The following is a 9037-nucleotide window of genomic DNA, read 5'->3' on the forward strand; positions in this document are numbered from 1 at the left end:
CCCACCCCAGGCCCACAGCTCCCAGCCGGCTGCCCCCTTCCCTGCCCATCCCAGGCTTGAGCTGTGGAGCTGGAGAGCAGAGGAGGAAAAACAAGAAGGGGAAGGCAAGGGGAAGGCAAGAGGTAGATGCTGAGCACCCAACCAGGTGCCAGACCAGGCTGCTTGTGTGCGTTGTTTCACTGACCTGCACAGCCTTTTTTTTTTTTTTTTAAGATTTTATTTATTTATTTATTTGACAGAGAGAGAGAGATCACAAGTAGGCAGAGAGGCAGGCAGAGAGAGGGGGAAACAGGCTTCCTGCTGAGTAGAGAGTCCGATGCGGGGCTCGATCCCAGGACCCTGAGATCATGACCGGAGCTGAAGGCAGAGGCTTAACCCACTGAGTTACCCAGGCGCCCCGTGCACATCCATTTTTTGAAACAGCTTCAGTTTCCCCACATGCAAAGTGAGACGTGGGTGGGTGTGGCTTCTGGGGGGGCAGATGAGGTGAGAGAGTGAAGGAAAGAACAGGGGGAGGGGAGGCGTGGGCAGAGGGTAGAAGTAAGGGGCCGTGGGTGGGGGGGGGGGGGTGGGTGTCGGCCTGGGAGGCTGGGGAGCTGCTGCAGCTGGACCGCTGGCCTCTAGGGAGAAGGGGCTTCTGAAGGAGATTTCGGGAACATCAGGGAATTCTGCATACTCTTTCCCACAGCCAGGAAGTGGGGGAGGGAGGTTGCTGAGTCCCCCAGCGGCAGTTTTGGCAGAATGTTCCAGATGTTCTAGGCGGGGAGAGCAGAGTCCTTGGAATGGGGAAGCAGCTGTTGGTGCAAGTTGGGCTTTAGGTTGGGGTGGGGGTGGTGTGTCATGGAGGAGCAGTGTGCGTGTGTGCATGCGTACTGACAGACCGGATGGCAGGTGATCGGTGCAAGCCTTCTCCTTACCCTTGTGAATTTTCTAGCTGACTCACTTTGGCACCTTGCTGAGCACCTACTGTGTACCAGAGCCTGAAGCTGTGCTCAGTGTTTTGCATGGCTCGTCTACCTCATTTCATCTTCTCTATCCTCTATGGAGCAAGTGATGGGCCCACCCTGATATGGCAGGGAAACTGAGGCTCAGCGAGGTTAAGCCCTCTGTAACGATCACCCCACGGGTGACAAGGAGCCCAGGTGGGATGCTCACCTGGGTCATCTGCTTCAAAGGCAACCTCCTCATCATGCGCCAAGCTGCAAGCTCAGAGCCCAGCTCTGGTACTCCAGGGGAAGGGCCACCCTCCCTGCCCTTTGGACATTCTCAGACGGATGCGGGGAGAAAGACTCAGAACCAGGCACCCTGCTAGAGACAGGCTAGAGCCATGCCCTGGGTTCCCTGGGCACAGGGACGAGGCCCAGCAGAGCTAGTGTGGTGGAAGAGGTTTTATTTTTTGTTTTTTTGGTGTGTGTTTTGTGTTTTTTAGGGGCGGAGGGCGGGGGTTGTAGAGAGAGAATCTTAAGCAGACTCCATTCTCAGCGCAGAGCCTGAGGCGGAGTTCAATCTCACAACCCTGAGATCATGACCTGGGCAGGAATCAAGAGTCGGACGCTTAACCGACTGAGCCACCCGGGCGCCCCCAGAAGGGGTTTTGACTCATCCCTCCAGCTTATAAGGCAGCTTGCAAAGCACTTGTGTCTGCAGTATCCCCAGTGTTTGTCACAGCCGCCCCAGAGCTAGCTTCTTATTGCTCCCACTTTACAGATGCGGAAATTGAGGCCTGAGGGATTACAAAACATGCTCAAGGTCACACAATGGACCAGTGGCAGAGCCCGAATTCAACTCTGCCCAACATTGCCTGACTCTTGATTCTGACTTCTCTTTCTTAATCTCAGTTCCCCCAAAGATGGCAACACCTGCCAAGGGGCTCTTACCAGCCTTTGCTCTCTGTCTCCAGATTCTCTGCTATCTCTAGACCCAGAGGTTAGAAGGGAACAGGTTTGAGACTTCACCCTGCTAGGTAAAGGCACCAGAGCAGAGACAAAATGCGGGGTGGGGAGCGGGGGAGCCGTGTGAGGGTGTATGTGGGGTTAAATAGGGATAGCCCCCTGAGTCATTATTTCCCCAAGGGCCATCCACTGGGGTCCCTTTGAGTTGGGGTTCTCATCTCGTTGGCCTTTGGTTAATTCCTAGAACAAAACTGAAGAGATTAAGGAGGAGGCCCTGAGGGGAATAAGCTGAGGGTCGGAGCAACCAGGATGTTCCTCTCTCACACTTTGGAAACACTGGAGGGACCCCTGAGAACCACTTCCTCCCAGGTTTTGGGTCTGAGGTTGGTACCCCACAACGTGATCAAGGATTGAAGGAGAATTTGGGGGAGGATGCTTTCTTTGACATTCAAATCTGGGGCCTCAGTTTTCTCATCTGTAAAGTGGGCTTATAGTGTCTGCTCTCTTGGCCTCAAGCAATGGCTGTGAAGCCGCTGGGAAGTGATGGCTGGAAGCAAGACCAGGTATGTAATTTGCAGGGCCCAGGGCAACATGAAAATTCAAGATCCTTGGTAAATAATTATTAAAGCCTCTTAAGACCGCAACAGCAGAGCATAAAATCAAGCATGGTTCCTCGGTGACTGCACAGTCATGTGCCCATAAAGCTGGCTCTGTCTGAAAGACGTGTGGAAGGACACGACACCCCTGCACCCACCTAATGCCTATGCTTGGGGCTCCCCACAGCCTTTGGCAGTGGAGTCCAGGTCGGGGCAGGTAGATGCTGGGAACTATGGGTAGTTGGTGGGAGGTGGGGGCTGGTGCAGGGCTTAGAAGGGCTGAGGAAGGAGGGGACAGTGCAGGTGTGAGCACAAGACCTGAGTCCCCACAATTCCCTGGAAAGACTGCACCCCTTTTCCCCAGGCCTGCCTCTGAGCTGAGCAGACCCACATCTCAGATGCCCCGGGCCCCTGGTCCAGTGGAGCCTTGGGGAGACTGTCTTCCAGCTGACGTTACCTTGCCTGTCGCCGAGGAGACACCTGAGCTAGGGGACCCACTTAAGCTGTGCCCGGATTCCCACTCCATCCAAACTGTGAGATAGTCAACGCATGTTGCTTTAACCTGCTGAGTTTGGGGGTAATTATGAGCATATCCATAATAGGAATAATGACAGGGCTCATTCATTCATTCACTCATTCATTCATTCGTTCATGACCTCGTCCTTACATCCATTCGTGCGTCCACTCATTCATTCACGTGTACATCCACAGAACCAGCAGCTATCCATTAAGCCCCGGATGGGGTGATCAGGGTACCGGGATCATGTTACTGTGAGAGCTAGATGGGGGGCAGCACTTTACAGAGAGCCCTTTGGGTGCCGTTTATTCTCATACTTCAGCAGCAGGGGCTCCTGAGGCCCCTCAGGCCCACCCTCTGACGAGACCAGTCCTCGGTTGTGTCTCCTGCCCCCTAGCCACCGAGGATGGTGAGCCCAGCTTGCCCATCGCCACCCCTCTCCTAGCCTGTCTGGTCCCCATGCCCTGGGACGTGGTCACTTCAAGCCCAGCATGACCATGGCAGTTGGAGTGGGTTGGTTTCTGAACATCCAGTTCCCAAGGATTCAAGGGTGAGAATCAGAACCTTCTAGGCCACTGGACAAAAGAGGGATCTAGAGCCCCTCCCTGGCTCAGGGGAGTGACTTTCCGAGACTCCATGCCCCTCTGGCACTTGGTCTGGGGATCCAAGCTCTTGGAGGGGTGGTGGACCTCCCACCTGGTTGGAGCCCCTCAGATGCGGAGAAGCCCCATCCCTGATCACATCCCCCCATTCTTGACCCACATCCTCCTCCCCACCACATCCCCCCATCCCTGACCCACGTCCTCCCAAAGCAGGGTGAGCAGGTCAGGCGGAGATGCTGAGTCAGCCAGGATGCTTTCATTAACAGTGGAAGAACCAAGTACTAGGAGCATGAACATGAACGGTAAAGATACGTTTGGAGCTGAGATGTTCAGAGCCCAGTTGCTTACTTCTGTGACTCAGCAATCTCCCCCAGGCCATGATTCTTTCCCTTTTCTCATGCTGCCGTCTGCAAAGTGGGCCATTCCCTCACGGTCATGAGGGGGCTGTGTCTGCTCCGAGTGTCACAGCCTCACGTGATGGGACCAGAGGCAGCAAATGACCTGCTTCCTGTTGCTCATTCCTTCTTCTTCTTCTTTTTTTTTTTTTTAAGATTTTATTTATTTATTTGACAGACAGAGATCACAAGTAGGCAGAGAGGCAGGCAGAGAGAGAGGAGGAAACAGGCTCCCTGATGAGCAGAGAGCCTGATGTGGGGCTCAATCCCAGGACCCTGGAATCATGACCTGAGCCGAAGGCAGAGGCTTTAACCCACTGAGCCACCCAGGCGCCCCCCTCATTCCTTCTTAAGAGCAAGGAAACCTTTTCCAGAAGTCCCTGCCACGTTCCTCTCTTGCTTTGCTAGCCAGAGCTGTGCCACGTGCCCTCTGTTCCCCCAGCAAAGCGCAGTCACTGGGGTCACTGGGATCGGCATAGACCAAATGTGAATCACTCCTAGGGGCTAGGAGGGGCTCCGGGCTTTCCTGGCCTCTGAACAACATGGGGCTCTGAGCCAGGAAGCTCCCTGTGCAGCCCCGCCTGCTCTCCCTGTCCAGTCCTGCCTGCTCTCCCTGTCCCTCCCCTTCCCATGCTGGGCACCAGCCATCGGGAACCTGGTCCTGACGCCGCACCCGGGCGCCTCCCCTCTGGTCAGCTGAGGACAGGCAAGGATCAGAATTCTCCTGAGACAGAGAACCCAGTGTGGGCTAGAGTCCTACGCTGACTCAGGAGCTTGTCACCGTCCAGCCCCCAGATCCCTGGGCTGCTGAACTCAGAGCTGTTCTGGTCCCCACCCATCCCAGAGCTCGCTCCTGCTGAGGCTTTATTGCATTTGTCACGCTCTGTCCTAACCTTTACCCAGGTTAGTCCTGCCTTACAGCAACTGGAGGAGTAGTATAGGATCACGCTCATTTATCAGAGCAGGGAATGGAGACAGAGGGACCACATAGCTTGAACGTGGTGGAGCTGGGATATGGACCAAAGCAGTATCTTCCCTCCTAACAGCAGCCCTATGGCCTCCTAGTCCTGGCTCTGTCCTCTCAGTGCAGGTCCCCAGATTCCAGACTTTTCTGGGTGGGCTGGGGCCTTGGTGGGGCAGGGTGGGGCAGAGTGGGGCTCTGGATGGGTGGGTCTGGGCTGCTTATCTTCCCGTGGCCTTGGGAAAGTCATGTGACCTCCCTCGGCGCCTCTGTTTCTCAGGTTTGAAAGGGAAATCCTAGATAACCTCTATTAAGGAGATGCTGTGAGAATCAGAGATGGTATTTATTCTTGCATAGTAGTGGATATCCAGCTAGTCGATGCTCAGTAAATGCAGCCATCAGGGATGCCTGGGTAGCTCAGTCGGTTAAGTGCCTGCCTTCAGCTCAGGTCAAGATCCTAGCGTACTGGGATCAAGTCCCATATCAGGTTCCTTGCTCAGCGGGAAGCCTGCTTGTCCCTCTGCCCCTGCCCCATGTGTGTGCACATGTGTGTGCACTCTCTCTCTCTGACAAATAAATAAATAAAATATTAAAATATTAACTGTCATTCTGTGAAACCAGATAGAACTGAGCTTGAATTCCAGCTCCAGGAGTTAGAAGCTGTGTGAACTTGGGCAAGTCACTTTACCTCGCTGATCCTTTAGTGTCTTCATCTGTACATCAGAGGTAATAATGTTGCCCTTACAGGGCTGTGTTGAGGATTAAATGAGTTGAGGGCAGTGGAGGCACTTTGTAAAGTGCTTCACCAGCGTGCAGTGTTGTAGCAATTGCTTGTCCACCAGTCACCTCTTTTCTGCTTGGGCCCCTTCAGGGTCACTCTCGATCAAGGCAGGGAGCTGCTTATCTATCTCTTTCCATGCTGCTCCCTGCAGGTGCTTGCCGAGGCTTCCAGTAGATGCTGGCTCCTGTCATGTGTCCAGGCGTCCGTCCACGATGCGTTCAATGAACACGTATGAAGCCGCTGCTGCGCCTGGTGATGGAGGTTCTATAGAGCGAGCGTGGGGTCTCGCAGCTGGCAGCGTCATGGGAGAGACAGGTCTGACCCCATCCCTGCACAGATGAATATGTTTTACAAACTAGGAAGACGTGCACCAAGCTGGGGGATGCAATTCAGGTCAGAAGATCACGGCAGGCCTCCCTGAGGAGGTGAAACTTGGGCTGAGACACCATTCTTGCGTGCTGAGAGTGGGGATGTAGGCTGGATCTGGGATCCCCTCTTGTCCCCGTGGGCCGTGCGCTGTGTTCCAGCCAACTGGGGCGCTGTTGGCATGGGGCCGACCCCAGCTTCTCGCAGGTTCCCAGCAGGGTCTGTACCCCCCACTTCTCTGCCCTAGCACCACGGATGTTCCCACGATGGCCAGGCCAAGGAAGACCCCAAGCCTCTCTGGTCCCTGCAGCCCCAAGTCTGGGTTGGGTCTTAAGCGTCCCCCGGACCTCCCCCGGGAAAGCTGGAATCTGAACTTATGGGTCCTCCTCTTGCTCTGGGAGGAAGTTTCTACCTTCATGTGAATATACAGGTGGGCCGGGCCTCAGCTTCCTCCTCTGCCTCATGGAGTAATTATTTCTGCTCCCCACACCTCCCAGCACTGCGTGAGAACAAGAGAACCTCGGGCTGGAGGCTCTGCACAGGGTCAGAAGTACAGGCTCACATCAGAAACTTCTTTGCCTCATTCCCTTTCAGCCCACACCGATTTTCTATCCTTCGCTTTCCAAACCCCTCACTTTACAGAACAGAGAATGTGGGTGCAGAGACCTAAGCCCATGGCCCTGCAGCTGATGGAGAAGTCGGGGCTGTCTTATCCCAGAATCTAGGTCCTGGGGCTCCAGAGCATCTTCTGGAGAAAATGGGAAGGTGGAAGAAGGGTGAGGGACAGACAGATGGTGGTGGGAGAGGGGAGGGGACAGGGGGTGCTGCCCCTCTGCCTGGAACCCTCCTCCCCTGATAGGCACATGACTCCCCACTTTCCCTGCTCAGATGCTGCCCTCGGCAGGGTTTTCCCGAACATCTGTAGGAGATAGAACACCCACCCCACCCAGTCTCTCCCTCTTACATCCTCCATAAAGAACAAATACTGACTCATCAATGTGGTTATTGTCTGTCTTCCCTGATTGCTGTGTGCATTCCAGGAGAGGTGGGCTTTTTACCTGTTTTGGTCTCTGCTGTCTGAATATTATCCGGCACACAGTAGGTATTCAATAAATAACGTTGGATAAGTGAGTGAATGAATGAACGAGTGATTGGCTAAAGAGGAGGACAGAAGGACTCCTTCTAGGATTTGGACTCTGGTCTTGCTGAGGGAAAGAGGAGACCCAGCCCAGGGAGCCCTCCCCATCCCGCCGCTGCTGTGCCTGGCAGGTCGGTGGGCTGGCCTGGGTCTGGAAGGATCTCTGACTCCACCTTCTCTCTTACCAGTTTCCCGCCCATCCTAGGCATCTGGGCTCATTCTGGAGCCTGAATTTGCTCCTACCTTTTCTCATAGATGGTCCACCCAGTTCTTAACACTTCAGGAGCACTGGGTCAGGAGCCAGTGAGACCCAGTGTCAAATCCCGCCTCTGTGGCTTCCTCGCCAAGTGACTTTGGGTAAAGGGACTTCGCTCCTGAGAGTCCAGCATCTCATTTGGGACTTGGGTACCGTCTCCAGTCTGACCCACTAGTGCTGTTGGGCACGTCATTCATGCAGCGGACTCAGCCTGCCTCGTGAGGAGGACTTGCTAGAAGAAATAACAAACGTTTTACAGATCCTCACCCTGGACTGCGTGTGCTGCTAAGTGCTTTGTGGGCGCTTCATTCTATCACCCACCTTCTGGGGCAGGGACTAGCATTATTCCCATTTTAAAGAGGGGAAAATGGAAGCACTGAGGTGTTGAGTTATTCACCCAAAACTCAGAGGTAATGAATGGCAGAGCTGGGGCTTAAATATTAAAACAAAACAGGGGTGCCTGGGTGGCTCAGTGGGTTAAAGCCTCTGCCTTCAGCTCAGGTCACGATCCCAGGGTCCTGGGATGGAGCCCTGCATCAGGCTCTCTGCTCGGCGGGGAGCCTGCTTTCCCCTCTCTCGCTTTGCCTGCCTCTCTGCCTACTTGTGATCTCTGTCTGTCAAATAAATAAATAAAATCTTAAAAACAAAACAAAAAACAAAACAAAACAAAACAGAGGCAGAGGAGAACAGAGATGAGATTTCAGAGGAGTGAAAGGCGCTCTGGCCTGGGGCGGGGCCGCTGGTGCTGGGTCCGTTACTTGCTGGGTGACCCGAGCTTCTCACGGGGCCAGGTGCAGAGGAAGCTCAGGGGAGGACAGGCTCTCAGCGAGGGGGCCTGGGGAGCAGGGCCATGAGTCAAGAGAAGAAGTTCCTCTTTGTTCTGTTTTTGGAAACTTTTTTGGGAGGGCGGGGTGGGCAGCTTCTGGTTATGAAACCAACACATGCTCATTCTAGAAAACATAGAACTGACTTAAAACTATACAGAAAAAAAATAAAAAAGGTCTGAAATTTCACTACTCTGAATATCCACAGCTCCTAGTTCAGTGCATTTAATTTATTTGCTCAACAAATGTTTATCGTTTGACTCCCATCAGCCAGACGCTTGCTCTGGGCTCTGGGAACAGTGTGAGAACAAGAAGAACATGGTCCCTGGCCTCTTGCATGTGACACTTAGCCGCAAGACTGATTTGTGGCAGCCCTCATGGGGGCGGTGCCAAGAAGAGAGGGACGGGGTCTGGAGATGCTCCTGGGGCTGGGTGGGGACACACAAAATCAGGACCTGAATGATGGGAAGACTTTGTATTCACATTTTCCACTATTAAGAGTCAGTATTTTCAATTGGGCGATTTAAAAATTCAGCTATGCACGGAGAGCGTACACCAGGCAGAGGGACTGGCCTCAGCAGCCTCACAGCTTTGGGCCAGGCCCCAGGACGAAGGCCTGATTCCCCTACGGGAGACCTCTGACCTAGTCCTTGTCCTCCTGAGTGTTTGCGTACATCAGAGCCTAGACTCCGGCCTCCCCCGCCCCCGT

At 54.1% G+C, this 9037-nt stretch overlaps 1 long non-coding RNA gene across 1 annotated transcript; it reads left to right on the plus strand.

Annotated features, from left to right (window-relative positions):
- The first annotated feature begins 2139 nt into the window (after positions 1–2139).
- On the plus strand, positions 2140–7206 carry LOC123949191. The gene is made up of 3 exons (XR_006820033.1): positions 2140–2275; positions 2853–3065; positions 5896–7206. It is a non-coding gene; the product is annotated as an uncharacterized LOC123949191 (long non-coding RNA).
- Positions 7207–9037: the final 1831 nt, after the last annotated feature.

Source organism: Meles meles, chromosome 8, assembly GCF_922984935.1.
Source record: "Meles meles chromosome 8, mMelMel3.1 paternal haplotype, whole genome shotgun sequence".
Taxonomy (NCBI): Eukaryota; Metazoa; Chordata; class Mammalia; order Carnivora; family Mustelidae; genus Meles; species Meles meles.